Raw genomic sequence first — 18,066 nt, forward strand, 5'->3', positions numbered from 1 at the left:
TGTCTTTATTATAGGAAAATTAATTTCTCAAGCTACTTAACACAGTTCTAGTAAAAGCCTTCCACCCTAGGGAGTGCAATGAGCAACAGTACCTGTGCAGGAAGTTTATCAATCTGTGCTTTGTTTACTTTTTCCAGGGAACATCTTTGGGTTGCAGCATGGAAAATATAGATGCAAACTTCTCAGAACTGTCCCACCCAGTATTCCATTTTTTCTCTGTTCCTGTTGCCCAAAGATAGATGCTGTGGTCCAAGAGTAACTGCTTGCACCAATTTTTTTTTTTTTTTTTTTATTAAGCAAATAAGGATCTCCCAAATATTCTGGCCTCTTCTATGACTCGGAGCACAAGGGTAAGTTGACATCATGGCTGAATTATATGTTTCAAGCACTAAATGGCCTTATATTTTATAGATATATATAAAATCCAAACTTAGGTCCTTTATCTTCTTCCCCAGATTTTCTATATCAGATGATTCCACAGGATAAACAGTGTCATAGATTCATAGAATCATTGGTTGGAGTGGACCTCTGGAGGTCATCTAGTCCAGAAATCAAGGCAGGCTCTACTAGTCATCACCAGGTCAGAGCACATGGGGCTATGAATAGCCACATCTGGAAAGTTTCCAAGGGTGGAGACTCCACAGCATCCCTGGGTGATATGTTCCAGTACTGCATCCCTGGTCTGATGAGAAAGTTTTTTCCTAATGTTCAGTCTGAACATCCCAAACCACAAGTCATTATCCCTTGGTATACCACTTGCTGGAAAAAGTTTGGCCTTTTCATCTTTATTACTGCCCATTAAGCAGTTGTAGAGTGCAATTAGGTCAACGTGTCTGTCGTGGTTTAACCCCAGCCAGCAACTAAGCACCACACAGCTGCTCGCTCACTTCCCCCCGGTGGGATGGGGGAGAGAATCGGAAGAGTAAAAGTGAGAAAACTCATGGGTTGGGATAAAGACAGTTTAATAGGTAAAGCAAAAGCTGCGTGCACAAGCAAAGCAAAGCAAGGAATTCATTCACTACTTCCCAGCGGCAGGCAGGTGTTCAGCCACCTCCAGGAAAGCAGGGCTCCATCACGCGTAATGGTTACTTGGGAAGACAAACGCCACCACTCCAAACGTCCCCCCCCCCTTCCTTCTTCTTCCCCCAGCTTTATATACTGGGCATGATTTCATAAGGTATGGAATAGCCCTTTGGCCAGTCTGGGACAGCTCTCCTAGCTGTGCCCCCTCCCAGCTTCTTGTGCACCTGGCAGAGCATGGGAAGCTGAAAAGTCCTTGACTAGTATAAACGCTATTTAGCAACAACTAAAATATCAGTGTGTTATCAACACTATTCTCATGCTGAATCCTAAACACAGCACTATACCAGCTACTAAGAAGAAAATCAACTCTATCTCAGCTGAATCCAGGACAATGTCTTCACCAGAAAAGTTGTGAAATGGGGCAATAAATCATAATTCAGTAGAAATCACAATTAAAAAAAAAAAATATCTGCCATGGAAAGAATTATATAACAACTATCAGAATGTCAGATCAATTACAATGATCTTCATGGAGTCATGCTGACTCCTCTTGACCTTTCTATATTTTCCATCTGAGTAAACCATCTCTTGTCCTCAAAGATGCAGCCAGAAACCTCAGGAGATCAAATCTCCTTCAGGACCTTTTCTAGTTGAGATGGAACCAGCTTAAACATGAACCATGGCAACTTCATAAATATTTTTGGCAGTGTACAGCTTTTTCATATACTTTAGCTTGTAATTAAGATTTGTCCAGCCCAGGAGCTGTCACTTTCTGGTTCCACAGTCCAACTTTGCTGATGTTTTTTTGTAAGATCAGTGAACATTTGCCTTAAAAAGAGCTTGGGTCCTTCAGTAATGGGTTTATTGAGAGAAGTTCTGTGGTCCATGTGTGTGCATTCAGGACCTTGCTACTAGAAGAAACTGGCCTTAAATTCTGTGAAATGTTTAAATCATAACTATCACATCAGCAGCCAGTGGCATCCACATTGCCACTGATCTAATCCCATCCACTTCTCTTGAGCTGTACCACAGATTAATCAGAACAATTTTTCCACAGCTATTAGCAGTCAGAGGAGATCTATTGTTGTTGGTTAGTGGGAACCTTATGTCCAGAATGTCAACAATGTTTTGTATAATGATTTTAAAATATGATCAGTGCCTTTTTGCTCTATGTTAATCCTTATAAAATTAACAAATTATGTTTCCACTGCTGTTAAATTAGCGGTGCAGTTTGCCTAATAAAATATGTTTTGCTGGCTTGGTTTTATGGGCAGAGTAATAAACTACAGTTTTCAAAAGCAGCTTGATACAGTACAAGAAAAACCTTTACAAGTTTCTACTTAGATTCTAGTAGAAAATAATAAGGCACAGATTATTTTTAGATTAAAGACCATATGTTAGACAATAGACATTTTGGAAAACACTGTGGTTTTCATAATTGCATTCAGGTGCTATTTTCATATTCTGCCCTACAAGTGCAAGATATTCACTTGTCAGTTATGGGTGGGAAGAAAGAATTTAGATATACATAATGTGCCAAAAAAATACAAAGAGCTATTAATCTGCTGTGATTTATTAAATTCTTAATCGGTTTTTATATGCCCTCCTCTCCCTACTCCTGAGACAGAACAGGAGCAGATTTCCTCTTGCTTATGATTTCTGTTGCTTTTTTCCACCTGTACATTTAATTTTTCCAGTCAAAATACTATGAACCAAAAAAGAACAAGAGGGGAAAAAAAAGTAGCTATCTTCTGCTTTTTCACAAAAAATAAAAATAAATCCATTGGCAAATAAAAAGCCAGATTTTTTACAAAATTAAGATCTCCTTATAAAAGGAATCACAAAGAACAAATCTGTGTCTGCCTGAGAGATTAGCTGTTCTTAAGAAAGTGAATAGAAAAAGTAAATAACTCAAAGGAAATGGTGGCTGAATCTTGACAGACTCTGAGTTTGGTCTTGATTGAGACTAAATAGCTCAGTGGCTCTAAATCTTTCTCAGTTAGTCTCCTAAAAGAGTATTTAAGCACATGAATGAAACATTTCATTTTTTGGTGGTGTAAACACAAGCAGCTTTCAGGTGCTGAATCAAAAAATACCAGGGTGGACCTAACTTTAGACATCTGCAAGTTAGGGACATTCACTAAGTTCACAGTCTGGTGTCTTTTCCTGATCAATGGAGAGAAACAGCCCTTCATGGAGTATTTTATCACTTTCAAAGATATGTGCTTACAATATGTAATATGAATCATGTACTTAAGCACATCACCCTCAACTGTCTACTGAATTTTCTTAGACAACTAACTTAGTTTAGCTTGGAAATTATTAACTTGGAGATGCTTACAGTTAGGCAAAAATTATATACCCTCCTTAATGCTTTTAAAATAGGCATATCCTTAAATCCCTTTGCAGTCTCCTAGGGGATTTAAACATATTTCTGTGGAATTCTTTATTGATTAAATTGCAGTTAATCAACTCCTTAAGCTAGTTTTTTGAAAGTATCTGAGGTTTGTTTGTTTGCTTGGTTTTTTTAGGTAACCATATTTCAGTCAATGAATTGAAACATTTTGATCTTTCTCCAAAGTTTCTTTGAAAAATCGGATCATCATCTCAAAATTGGTGCAGAAATCTTACAAGACCCTGAGAAAAGAAGTTTATCTTAGCTTGTAAGAGGCTTGTATTTTATTTTTTTTTTTCCTAGAGTTATGACACATGGGATAATCTGCCAAAATGAGAAGTTGTGTGGTAAAGAGAAATAAGTTTAAAATGAGAACTTTCAATTCAGACTGAAAATGGGCAGCATAAGGACAATCTACATGATCTTTTCTGACTGCTCATTCACCTCTACACCTTTTTCCTTATTCAGAATTTTGTGCAGATGAGAAATGGAATTTATCTTGAATTGGTTTGGTGATTTAAGATACTTTCCTTAAGATAGGAGCCTGGCTGCAGACTGGCTTTTCCCAGGCTTCACAGCTTAGAAACAACCTTTTATATGGTGATAAAATAAAAAGTGTTCCCTGACCACCAGAATTTAGAGTATCTTGTTGTAATGATTTCTAAATTTCTACAACAGCTTAAATAGCAGAGCCTTGTCCTTCATCAGAAAACCCTTTAACCTATTGTGCTGGACTTCTCTGAAATATGGAAGATATGAGGACACAACTTTTTAGAAAAAGCAAGGTTTTGAGTTTAGTTTAACAATGTACTGGACATACGTTTTAATCATTAGATAGAATAGAATCAAGATTTTCTACACATCTTGCAGGTCTTTAATGTGGGCTAGGTGATGAACTAGATTTAGAATCATAGATACATAGAGTTGTTTAGGTTGGAAAGGACCTTTAAGATCATCAAGTCCAACTGTTAACCTAGCACTGCTATGTGACTCCAGGCAGCACAGAAGCAAACATCTAGCTCCATAATAGATATTAGTTGGTGAAGGAAAAGATGAGTCTTTAGGCTAGTGCTAGAGATTAGGGGACCTATGTTCTTTGTTCAAGCATGACTGTATTGTCTAAAAATAATAGTATTTAGAGACATTTTATCTAGGTTAACAATATAATTCTAAATTCAATTTTTTATTATATAAGACTTAAATTTATTTGCAATACTGAGAACAAGACAATTATGGTAAAGTTAATAAGATTTATGAATACTGTTTCTTCAGGTATAGGATCCATGGAATGTTGAGATGTATACAAAGCAGCTGTTTATACCAGAAATTTTGTAAGAGTAGGAAATCACAGCTCCATCAGGGTCAACTTTGCAAATAGTTTTTCAATGGTGCTAAATCTGGTACTAAATGACAATATGAACATCAACCAACATTTCCCTTCAAAAACATCCCTGTTTCAGACAAGCTTACATAATGCTACATGCAAGATGGGTATGTCATGAAAGTACTCAATTAAATAACAGGAAATAAGATCATTACAACACCAGTTACTACCTGAATGACACATTTTTTTCAGTAAAGCAGAGGTAAATGATTAGGTCTTTTTCCACACATGGAGGTCAGTTTTCAGAAGGAATATTCAAAGGAAGGCTGTATCACCCCTCAAAACAGACCGTGAGGTGGGAAGAAAATGTACGGATTTTGCCAAGAACCGGGTCAGTTTCCAGAAGGACCTTGCAAGTATCTTTTACTGTTTCTTTCCTTTATGGATTTTATTTCCAATTTTGTAAAGAGATATCTTACCCTGACCCTTGCTGGAGTAAACTGGACTTACTATTCTTAGTAAATCTTTTAAGTAATAAAAAGTGATCTCAAATTTATCTGGAAAACATTGAGAACTCTTTTTCTTAGGGATCTGTGAACTGTGAAACTCTTTATAAAAGTGTGTCTTGAGACGTTTGTGTCCTTTTGTATGTGTTACCAAAGCGTTATCTAGAAAGAAACAGGAAGTGAGAAGAAAATTAGGACCTGATAATAGTTACGTATATTATAACCACTAACAGGACATTTAAAGATCTATATTGCTGGTTTTGGTTCTGTGTAGAAAAGTTAAGCTGAGATTTGTTTTATGTTGTCCGTTTGAAACTTATATCCATCAAGATTTTCATTGATTTCATTTTCTTTGCGCTTTACCAACATCAGCTGTATTGATAGAACAGCTGTGTATAGCTCCAAATAACTCCTGCAATAAAGCAAAAGAAGAAATACATTTTGCTCCATCTAAAGCTTGTCTCCCCAGTTATGTTTCTCAAAAAGGAAACCTAGCTTCTATAAGGCGATCTCAGTGTCTTTAAGGGGAAATTCCAATTATCAGGCAGGGAATGAGCAGTGGCTGGAATAAAAGAGGTGGCTTAGGGAGAGAGATAATACACTGCTTCGTTCCTGAATAAAACAGATCAAACAGTAGAAGATTCATTCCTGCTTGTGAATACAGGTACTAGACTCATTTAATTTAAGTTACTGATTATAATTTCCAAATTTCTTCAGGGGTTGTCTGCACCTGAATGTAATGTGGGAACTGGAGGCACAGAGGGGAGGCTGGAGAGCACTCTGCAGGTGTAGTAACCATATTTCCTAGCTTCACAAGAGCAGCTCAGGTCTGGAAGCACTGGTATAGTTATAACACAGATAGAATCTGGACCCAGGTTAATGAAGACTGTGTGGATTTACTGGTTCGAGGCCCACTAAATCATAATATCCACTTTGTGTTGTATTTTGCTGTGTGGGCATGCACTACATAAACTCCACTGGATATACAGGCAGTCAGCTGAGGTGTCACAATTTCCATAATGAAGATACAAGAAAAGTAGCTCAGATGCTTTCCTGGAAAACAATTTCAATGATGTCATATCAGCAAGGCATAGGTTGCAATATATGTAAACCCTGTCCTTGGGAAAACATTCCATTTCCTGGGATGTTGTAGGATGTGATTATTACTGGGGAAAGGTTCTTGGCTCTAAATCTAATGTCAAGTTCTCCTGGGTAGGTTAGATGTTTATGAGGGCACCCTTTTTATGTATTTGGTGATATGGAAATCCTGAGTGCATAACTCTAAGGCTTAAGCAGCAGAATGCTGGAAATGTAATACTGGATTTCACACTGAAGCAATGCCTGAACACCTTTAAGAACCACCCTTACATGACTTCAGAAACGTGTACCACTTGCTTTCCATGAAATATGTGCTCCTAACTCACAGACACACCTCAGTAGGTGCTAAAATAAGTGAACTGAGTTTCTGAGTCCTTTTACTCAAATTAATGACAGCTCTTGGCCAGACTTCAGTAAATAAGCCATTTAGGATCCTAAGCATGGGTTTAGAAGACTACTTTTAAGCATTCATTAAAACAAACAAAAAACCAAAACTGTTAGTCAAAATTCTTTAACATTCTATTAATTGTTGCCCGTGTCTTTGTGAAGAACTCCCGGATACTTCCAAATTTCACAAAATAACACAAATTTCAGAAGAAATTTTAGCATGTCTGGCATTTTATACAAACAATACATTGCTAGCTTACTTTTCATATGCTTATTCCTTTTTTTAATGATAAGGGTTCAGTTGTCAAATTAATGAACAATATTTCACCACATGATTTAGATGAATGCTACACAATATGAATAGCAAATCGTTGAAGTGAACTGTTCATATGCAAAGCCTAAATGAAAAAAAAATGCATCTAATTACTCATTGTAATAATTATAATTATAAGGCTGACTGATGCATGATTGACTTGTGACTTGTTCACACACACAAAATCTTTAAATCATAATGCAGGCATTCAAATACTCAGATTCTATATGATTATACAGATTAAATACAGAGATGAATAAAGAGAATATGAAAAAATCATCAAAATATGTGTCAAATACTTCAACAAACTCTATTGCTTTCTCAGTGTCATTTATGAATAAAGACAATTTGAACCACCTATTCCTCTCAAAATATTCTAGTCAGTGCAATTTTTGTAGAAATGTCTAGAAAAGAGCAGAAATAGTTATATTTCAGCTACACTGCCAAACACATTATATTTTCTTTTCCTCAAGGAAATGCAGTAATAGGTATCACACTTAGCATAAAAGTGATCATGCTAATGAGATGATGTCATGTTTGTTATCATTATTCCAAGGACTATGTTAATTCATTCAATAAACCTCCTGTGAACAGTGTGTGGTGGCCGCCCTCTTGGTTACTACAGCAGTGATTTAACCACGGACAGCCAAAGCTAAACACCTGATTTGTTACTTCGTGTCCTAGAGTTACACTGCTGGAGATATAACAAGGCAAGTCCTATGTAGGTCACCAGAGAGTGGGGTCTGTAACTAGAACTGGATGAACACTTGGTTTATCCATCTAGTAAGGACTTCTAATATTTTGAAAGAGAAATTTACACCAAGCATCAGGAGAAGTCGAAACCTAAAAAAGGAAAAGGAAAAAAAAGTGTGGGGAAAAAAATCAAGTCAACTGAAGAAGCTTTTCTGATAGCTTTTTTTTTTTTTAATGGCTTTTTTGCCTCTTTTTATATTTAACAAATGATAAATGCATACTTACTCCTAAACAAAGGAATATGTTTAAATGAAAATACTGTAGGTTTCATTTTAGAAAACATGTTGAAATATGTTCTTCTTGCAATTTCAGTTCCTTTTTCTCCAACGTGCCCTAGGAAAAAGTCTCAAGAAAGCAAGAAACTGATTTCTTCTGAAAAGAGTCATAATTCATAATTAAACAAAATTATTTCTTTCAAAACAACCTGGCTTGCTCTATCTGTAAAACACACTCTTCAGTGGGTTACTTATCTAACAAAAATTTGGTGCTGAAAAAATAATTAGATATTTTCTGAATCTCTGTTTGAGTAGAGCAATCATGCAGGTAATCAATATTTGTTTCTTCCCTCTAATCAATCTGTGTCCTGAGTGCTTTGGTAGATATTATAGACAGGGAACTCTTCCCCTTAAAATCTTCTTAACAGGAGGACAAAGGAATTATGATGAGAAAGTACACGTGGTTGCAGGATATTTTGCTCAGATATGATTCCCACTTTAGCAATTCAAAAAAAGAAGGATACTTGCATGCCCATCAGTGTTTCAGATACAATAGAATTACTCTGTATTTGAATCAAAGTGAACGAGAATTAAATTGGACTTTTAGTCTTTATATTCAGCTATAAAAATGCCAAGCTTACAGAACATACAGTATGATTTACTATTACTACTGAATAGTAATTCCTTCCAGGACTTATACAGTACATTTCTCCCTAGCTATTGGAGCAGAATTTTATTAAAAAGGGGAAAGTAAAAAACCCCCAAAACCCTCTTCACCTCCCCATGTCCTCATTAGTGGTTAATGGGATTCGTTCCATTGTGCTAATGTGTTAACTTTGCACTTTTCTTTCATAGTTTCCTGTGCTATTTTGCATTTTCAGGTTGAGGTGGGTAGCAAAATGATTCAGTCTCAGAGGCAAAGAGAATGTAGTGACTTGGATAATCTCAGTATTTTGACACACTGGCCCTTCGGGTTTAGGAGTGGAGGACATCTGCAGGGAGAAAGAAAAAACACCCCCCAATAACTTTAAGTGATATTGTGCAATTCCACCACCTCAGCCCCTCACTTTGGCATAGACTGTGCCATTGAAACAGAGCAGATAAGCTGTCCCAAAGGCATACCTGCCTCTTCTGCCTCTTTATGCAGGGTTATTATCCTGCTAATTGATCTGCAATTCTTCCCTATACCACCAGCCTGCAAACAGGAGCAAGCTCCTTCCTAACACTGCTGAATAAGTTACCGCCTGCAAGCAGATATCAAAGTTTAGATATACTTAACTTTGTGCTTGGTTGTCTAATGTTATATCTAACTGAACTGCCAAAGTTAGGAGTATAATTGTCCTCCTTAGCTGCTGAGGAGAGAGAAATTCCTCCAGAAGGTGACTATCCTGTACACCTTCAGCACAGGTTATAGGATGCAGTGAACAGCTCTTGGAAGTGCTTATCACTTACTCTTAAAATTAGAGGGAGTCAATACAACTGGTCAAGATTAACTTTCTAATTCTGAGGGAGTTATTTTAGTAAGATTAAGTCAATGGCTTGATTTCACATTAACAAGAAAATAATGTTTTTCTATAAACTGGAAGCTTGTGTTATGAAATTAATAAAGCACTGTAAAAAATTGTTAACAGGATAACTGACTGCAAATCATAGCCTATGATAAACACACAACTATCACAGGACATGAGTGGAAAGAGGAAACAGAATTTCATATTCCACAGTACTGGAAGCAAAAGCACCTTACTTCCCTGTTAAGAAACAATGGCTAGACATGATCAGTAGGAAGGAAAAGAAAATTAAAAAGTAAAAGCAAGAGGTCAAACAAGGGCTTGCAAACTTAAAGAGCTTGAGAATCCTGTCCAATGAAAACAGCTCCTGTGAGTCTGAGTTGCATGGAATCAGGTCTGAGCTGCACGTGGAACACTAATTTTGTTCTATCTGCCTGCTCAATATATAAATATGTGTGTGTGTGTATATATATAAAATAAATATGTATGTATGTATATAATTTCAAAACAACAACTTCCTATATTGGTTTGAAAATTATTTGTGGAAAATATTTCATGTAAATTGATGGATAAATATATTCAGAGGGACCATAACAATTTCATAAAATATCTGTTGACAAACGAAGGGACTATGCTCAATCACCACAAGTATGTCAGCACCTGAGAACCTCAACATAGTAAGAGAACCTCAACATAAGAACAAACTAACAAACTTAAACCAACAAAAACATTCTTCTCACCTGAAGTAAAATGACATATTAATGAGCTAGCAAAGGTAACAGACTTTACCAACATTAGTTCACAAATTTCCCTTCGATGTATTTTTCTCAATTATTTTCCTCTCCAAGTTTTTGGTTTAGAATTTTTGCTCCCAGAATTTTTGCATTCCCCCCAGCTTCCATTGTATTTATTTAATTATCACTCTTTGTTTTTTGATTCCAAACACAACAAAAGCACAAAATATTTCTGACTTGGCTAGACAGAGTGAACCAAGCCTTGGAAGTGTAGAGGTGTACCTGTGTGGATAGAAACTTTCAAGATATATTTAATAGACCGAAATCTAAATCCTCAGCTGATAAGCAACACAATGCTGATTCACATCATCTGAGTCTCTAACACCAAAGCTGAAGAATGAGCACCCTTTTAAATTTTTGCACACTTATCCGAATTGAAAATGTGATCCAAGATCAAATACATGTCAATATCTCTGAAAACATATCACACTCCAGAGGATGCCTGGAACCCCATTAATCTCTTATCAATAAACAGGATCTTATTTCTGCTATGAAAAAATGATTAGTGACCCTTGATGTGGAAGACAGAAATCAAGGGCTTCTGAATGAAGACAATAAAACTGGTTTTAGGAATGCTTGATATCTATTTGGACTGAAAAGAGGATGAACCAGGACTGCTGGTGCTGGAACCTCTTTGCTTTGCAAAAAAAGCTATTCTTTTTAGAGGAAAGGAAAAGCTCCTTCCATGGACAAGGGTAAAGCAACATGTTTGGTAGGTTCACTGCAGAAAACAGACATTATTGGAAAGAGCAAGGCCACAAATACTGGAGCATATACAGTGATAAAAGGAGAGCATATAAATAAAGTGCAGGCAGCTGAAGACAAAAGCTATGGACTGATAAAAAACCCTCAGTAAAATTAGTAACTGTCCTTGATAATAGTAAATATTACACCCGTTTTGCAAATATGAGTTACTCTTTATTGGCTGCATTGAACAATAAGTACCTTGTCCCAATTAAATACTTTAAAAATTAATTGTGCACACCCAATTTCCTGTCCCATTGCTGTCACTGCATCACTGTTGCATGAGGTACATGTTTATAGCTAAATGTCCATCTTACCAAGGGATTTAGAGTAACATGGTTATAAATTTTAAAAGAAGCTCTGAGAAGAATATGAAACAATAACCCCAGTCCTAGTGCTTCTTTTTTTTTTTAGTAATCTCTCTCTGTTTTAATAAAAAAGAATCTACATTTGAAGTGGAGGCTTGGCAGTTTGCAGCTAAATGAACAGAAGCAAAGGCTTTTTGGGGAGAAAATTAACTGATGAAAATTTCTATGGCAAAGTGTACGAGGTAATAGCATAGAAGATGCAGATTCCGGGCTCTGTGGTGTGGCTCTATTAAATTTACTGCTGTAAATGCTTGAGGGAAGACAAGAGTTCCTCTAGCCATGTGTCCCCCAGCTAGCAACTGAGCACCACACAGCTGCTCACTCACTCCCCCCCGGTGGGATGGGGGAGAGAATCGCAAGGATAAAAGGGAGAAAACTCGTGGGTTGAGATAAGAACAGTTTAGTAATTGAAGGAGAATAAAATAGAACAGTTAAATAGGTAAAGCAAAAGCTGCACATGAAAACAAAGCAAAACAAGGAATTCATTCACTGCTTCCCATCGGCAGGCAGGTGTTCAGCCATCCCCAGGCAGGGCTCCATCACGCATAACATTTACTTGGGAAGACAAGCGCCATCACACTGAACGTCCCCCCCTCCCTTCTTCTTCCCCCAGCTTATATACTGAGCATGACCTCATATGGTATGGAATAGCCCTTTGGCCAGCTGTCCTGGCTGTGCCCCCTCCCAGCTTCTTGTGCACCTAGCAGAGCAGGGGAAGCTGAAAAGTGCTTGACCAGTGTAAGCACTACTTAGCAACTACTTAGCAACAACTTAGCACTGCTTAGCACTACTTAGCAAGAACCAAAACATCAGTGTGTTATCGGCATTGTTCTCATCCTAAACCCAAAATACAGCGCTATACCAGCTACTAAGAAGAAAATTAACTCTATCCCAGCTGAAACCAGAACACCGTGTTCAACACGTCTCATTAGTTCTTGTACAAAAATACAAATTCGTGGCTATAGAGCTCCAGAAGGGAGGTAACTATAATCTAATCATCCATGTGGCTGGTTTATATCGGCAGTGTTCAGTAAGTCCATATACACCAATGACTGTAAAAATAGTCATTTATGGGGACATTTTGGGTGGGATTCAGCTCCAGATTAAGACACCTACATTAGGTATTTGTGTGTGGAGTTTCCAAACTCCATGATATTCACTGACCTCCCACATTATTTGTTGACATATAGGGCTATAACACATTTGAAATGCCCTTTGTTTCCCACCTAGCCTCCCATTACTTTGTCAAGAGGGCACATAAAATTAATTTATGGACAGAACACCAGCAGTGGGACTCATCATCTATTTTTAGATCTCTCTGATGTAGATATCTATGAATCCCACTCCTGATCCAGGATGCTATTAAGATAAGGTATCTTATATGTTTGCCCTGTTCAAGCTAACCATTGGGCTCATGCATGTCTACACAGCCAATTAATTTTGGTAGCTGACGTGCACTCTTCTGTGTAGACAAATGCTTGCTAGGACAGTTTACTAACACCGACAGTTTATGTATAGTATATATACGCCATTTAACCCTCCAACCCATGATACTAGGATAGTCAATATGATTTCTTTCCCTGAGTTGCCCAAATAAGAAAGTATCCAAGACACTAAACTGAAGGGAAAGAGTTTTATTCTTGAGTAATATACATGTGTGTCTCCAATGGTTATTAGGCAGATGTTAAAAGACATTATCAGGTAAACTTTCCCATGGATTCCAAATACTCCAGATTCCAGATTCCTCATCAGTCTCCTCTGGGATGGTTCTTGCTAAGAAAATGAAGTAGAAATTACTGAGCCCCTTTAAAAGGAAAAATAGGAGATTAAAGAAAAGTCCTAATATACTTTGAGAGGGCAAGTTCTAGAAAAAATTGTACCTTGCTTCCTAACTACACAGAACACATTAAAATCATAATATTCTATGTCCTTTTGGGCATTTGGGAAAAGCAGATTATCCCCTGAGTAGCAGAATAAATGAAGCCTGGTTTCCTATGTTTGTTCTGCTTGAGATTAAGTTCTCTGATATCTAATAATGTGCAAATTGTGACTGATAACTTTTGTCACTTCACATTTACTCCTAAACTTTCTTGTTATGGATATTTTTTGAAGTTAAATAAAAATCATGTGTACAAAACACATGAGAGCACTGCTCTTTTGTTAAACTTAGCTAAAATTCAAATATTGGTTCAAAGCTACTGGAGAGGAAAAGTAGGGAGTCAGACATACAGATGCAGGTACGCAGACATAGAAACATGATTACAAATGCCTTATTTCCGTAGGGAATCAGGCTCACATTGAAGATATGAGTCAGAGATCTTTTATCTTCCCCTGATCAGATTTGCTCACATTTTTTCAATTTGTATGACATTGCTGGCCCCAGAAACAAAACACAGCTTTAGCTGAATCGGAAGCACGAGCTAGTGCAAAGTTTAAATAAAGATGTATAATATTACTTGGGGTCCTTTCTTGAAATGAGTTTGTATGATGAATCCAGTGAGGTATGTGTGCCTGAACTGCCTAGAATCATCCCATTTCTCCCATCACAAGCTTAAATTATCTAAATTAATTTTCATTTATGCTTTTTTCAATTCCTTGCTGCAAACTGTTCACTGAAACCCTACTTTCAATAAGAAGCACCAGCTTTTGTTGAGAAAATCAGAATATAATGGTTGCCTAGGGTATTTCAAAGATAACACACAGAAATTAAGGTTTGAAATAACCTAACTGTCAAATACAACTCATTACTTCCGCATAGATGGCAGCACAACAAGAAAAGGGTTAAATATGACTACAGATGGCATAAGAAAATCCTGCTTCTTCAGAAGAGGCCAGCTTTTGTTTCTTTCTAACAGACGTGTATGTATCAACTTGGTATCCCCTCCAGTACCCACCAAAATTCTGTGAAAGTCAGGAAATTGGACATCTTGTTTTGGTCAGTGTTGGAGAAATTATATTTATGTACTTCAGATGAAGTTACTGGTCTGAAGCATCTTGTTGCTTGTTGCAACAAGGGAAAGGAGAAGAAAGGAAGGGAGGGGTGGGGAAAGGCAAGAAGGGGATGGGAGAGAGAAGGAGGGAGCAAGGGAAGAAGGAAGGAAAGAAGGAAGGAAGGAAGGAAGAGAAAAACAGTAGAAGCTGATTACTGGATCGTCCGTTTTACTAAACATAAGTCAGTGTATTGATTCACTTAGTGCAGGCAGGGTTATGGTATGAATAAAGATGGGTACAAAACATAAAAAGATTATTATAAAACAATCCATTCTCCAGTTGAGTCAGACTTTTAAGACTTTTTTTTTTCTCAACCCCTAGAAATAAATAAATACATAAATTGGGAAAAAATGCACACAGTACATTTTTGCACTGGAAAAATTTCTTATTTTGAATTTGATCTGGTTCAGATGTTCAGTGAGACTGGAAATTGAGCGCTGTATCTTAAGGAACCATATGGATTATATAAGGAAATGTCCTCAGACAAATGCTAGAAGGGAACAAAAAACAACCCAGAAAGAGAAAAGAACCATCATTTAGTGCAAGTTGCTAGACTGAACAAAAGGAAAAAAGGCTGTGTTTAGTGTCACTGAATTCAGTGATTACATGGCATGGGGTTCATTCAGGACCCAGCGAGTGATCTACAGCTTGTGTTCTGCAGGAGGTCAGAATGGAAATTAAAGTGACCTTTTGTAGCCTCAAATTCTATGAATCCAGGTCTTAACCCAGGGTCCCGATGGAAACTAAGTGACAATATGGAGTCTTTGGGGTAAGCTAACCTATGGTTGATGGATCGTTTTACTTCTTTATTTCCATAGAGTCCCCCACTACATTACTCACACAAAACAACTTTCTCACTTGTGACATTCAAAACTTTTATAGACAAAGGACCAATGGGTGTACATAATCACGAGTACCTCCAGGCTGGAAATGAGAAAAGGGTTTGAAACTACTGGGGGATACAGTTTCTGCAGCAACTTTCCAACCAAAATAATGGGACAGGAATGCATTTGAAGGTGGAACTTGATAAGTTCATGGACAAGACTAAAAAAAATTATGATCTGCCATAGCAGAGAATTGGACTAAGCAGTTGAGAAGATTTGTTCAAGCTTTGTTGCTTTTGTTCCTAAATCTTTGGAAATGACAGTATATAGATTTTCCAGTGTCACTTAATGACTGAGACCCAGGAAACTTTTCTGTGTCTAAGGTGAGCTGAATTCTGTAAGCACTGCATATCATACCTTCATATCAAAACTCGTGGTGAAAGAGGGAGAGCTGCATGAGTTGTTTGGAAAAGGAAATCCCATTTCAATCATTGTGTCCCCTTTCTCCCCTGTTTTTTTAATTAGCTGTCTTCATGGCCCTTTATTTATATGGCAAGTACTCACTGGGCTAGGTACATCAGCTTCAATTTCTGCACTGAATCCACTTGTGTACTTTCACATTGGGGTAGACAGAGGGAATATTGGCATAGAGAGGGTTAATCCTGAAAGACTACAAGGGAAAAAAAAACTGTGTAGAGTGGGAAATTAGTCAGCAGAGACCTGACAAAGTGCTTCCTACACATGCTGTTCTGTCAGGCTGCACAGCTTCTTCTGCTTCAGAGGTAATTACATAGATTTTCTGTCTTGTACTTGCAAAAACACAGCACAGCACTCCACCACTGCTTGTAGCTCAGTGCTTCAGGCCTCCAGCTCCATGAGGCTGGAAAATGTTTACACAATTTGTTTTAAGATTTTTAAACCACAATAAGGGATGTGGCTAACTCTTCATCTGAGGGGGGAATGGAAGAGTCCCTTCTGAAGCTGGACTTGGGAGGAGGGAAGGACTTCCTTGTAAGGCAATATAATTATCTCTTTCTCAAGGAAATGACTTCTGCCATACTGTAAATCATCCTTTTTTTCTGAATGTTTTAACTAGAGATGAACTCAAAAGAATTTGGACATTGATATGGATTTCAAATTCTCACTTTCAGATCCAGAATTCTGATTTTAAACTCATTGCTAATTTTTTTCAGTAGTTTTCTGGGTCCCATTAAGAAATGTATCTATTCTTTTTGATTTGACAAATACATGAATATACATATTCAACATATAGACAATGTCTTTATCAGTAAAAATAATACATGCGAATATGTATATTTCCCCCTCATTACTTTGATGTGCTTGAATAATTGCTCGGTTAATGCAGTACTGAGATGGGCATTTCAAATCATATATAAATTCAAATTTAAGAATTCAAACCAATATTTACAACGTGCACTTTCATTAGGTTTTGTGGCAAATGGAATGTCCAAATTGTTTTGAAAAGACATTTCTATACTTAAATATAAACTTAATGTCTTTTTCTAACATGGACCTGCTTATAGTGTTGTAATCTTCGCTGGCAAATAGGACACAGCAGCTTTATGTATGTCCATGTCTATATACAAGGCATGAGACAATGATGGAAACTATAGAAATTAAAAAAAAAAACAACCAAAAAAACCAACCACAAAACCCCAACAGAACATGAACCCCAAGGTTCAGGGTGAAAGGGACTTAGTCTACCTGATCACTGTACCTTGAGATGGGAGAAAATTTGCTTCTGTTGCCCATGACACATGGTTGTCCAATCTCTTTATGAAAGCTTCCAGCAGTGTCTGCCAATGTTTCCCTATCTATCGTCACCATTAGAAACTCATTCCTGTTGCTTTTGCTACATCTTCTTTCAGTTATCAAATGTAATTGCCCTTACCCATAATGCAGCATTCCCTTCCTCTGTGGCACTGCCTTCAGTATGGCTGAAATAGTCCTCGTTCTTCCCTCATCCTTCTCTTTCTTTGACTAAGCAATCTTTGTATTTATTTTTTAAGTCAAGTTTTCCAGACTTCTGACTATTCTTGAGATTCTCAGGAAACTCTCTTAAAACCAGTTTCCTGTGCTGCAACACTTAAATGAAGAAGATAAATTGAAGCATACATTTTAAAAGATTCAAACCAAAGGGTATTTTAACTTAGTTTGCATTTTTTTTTTCATAAAAAGAAAAATTCTGGTTAATTTGTGGCAATGGACACCTGGTTCATTTCTTAAGTATTTCTTCAATAAAATCTGGGCAAGTCATTGGCTTGAGTAACATCTTCACTATGAACACAGCAGTAGATTATCACAGTTTTTGTCTACATTTATACTTATACTTGATTTTCAACCCTAGAGGAAGGGATATGTAACTAAGTGCATTACCAAAGCCTGAAATAATGAAATCATCGTATTTGACTTGTGTAGGACCTTGGTTTTGTATTTCAGCACTCAGAATGTTTTCTTCTTTTTTTAATTTCTATCATGTTTTTTTTCTTCACTGTCATGACTTATGTGCCCTTCTTATACTCCTTCAATCTGTCATCTCCAAAGACAAACAGTTCCTTTTCCTTGATGGCAGATATTTGGCTCCTAATCAATTTATCTTCTCATTATGACCTTGGTACAGGCTGCAATATGAAGGGGAGGGAAGGGAAAAGTAAAAAGGAAAAGCAAAAAAAAGGAAAAATTTAAAAGGACAAAGAGAAACACTACTAAGGGAGAAAGGTGAGGTCAGACCTCAGTCCTTTAGAAAATGTCAGCTGATTTGAACAGGAACAGTATGAGGCAGGAGGGAGGATCAAAGCAAGG

The sequence above is a fragment of the Nipponia nippon genome, unplaced genomic scaffold, assembly GCF_047370975.1.
Source record: "Nipponia nippon isolate SJK-2023a ecotype South Korea unplaced genomic scaffold, ASM4737097v1 scaffold_29, whole genome shotgun sequence".
Lineage (NCBI taxonomy): Eukaryota > Metazoa > Chordata > Aves > Pelecaniformes > Threskiornithidae > Nipponia > Nipponia nippon.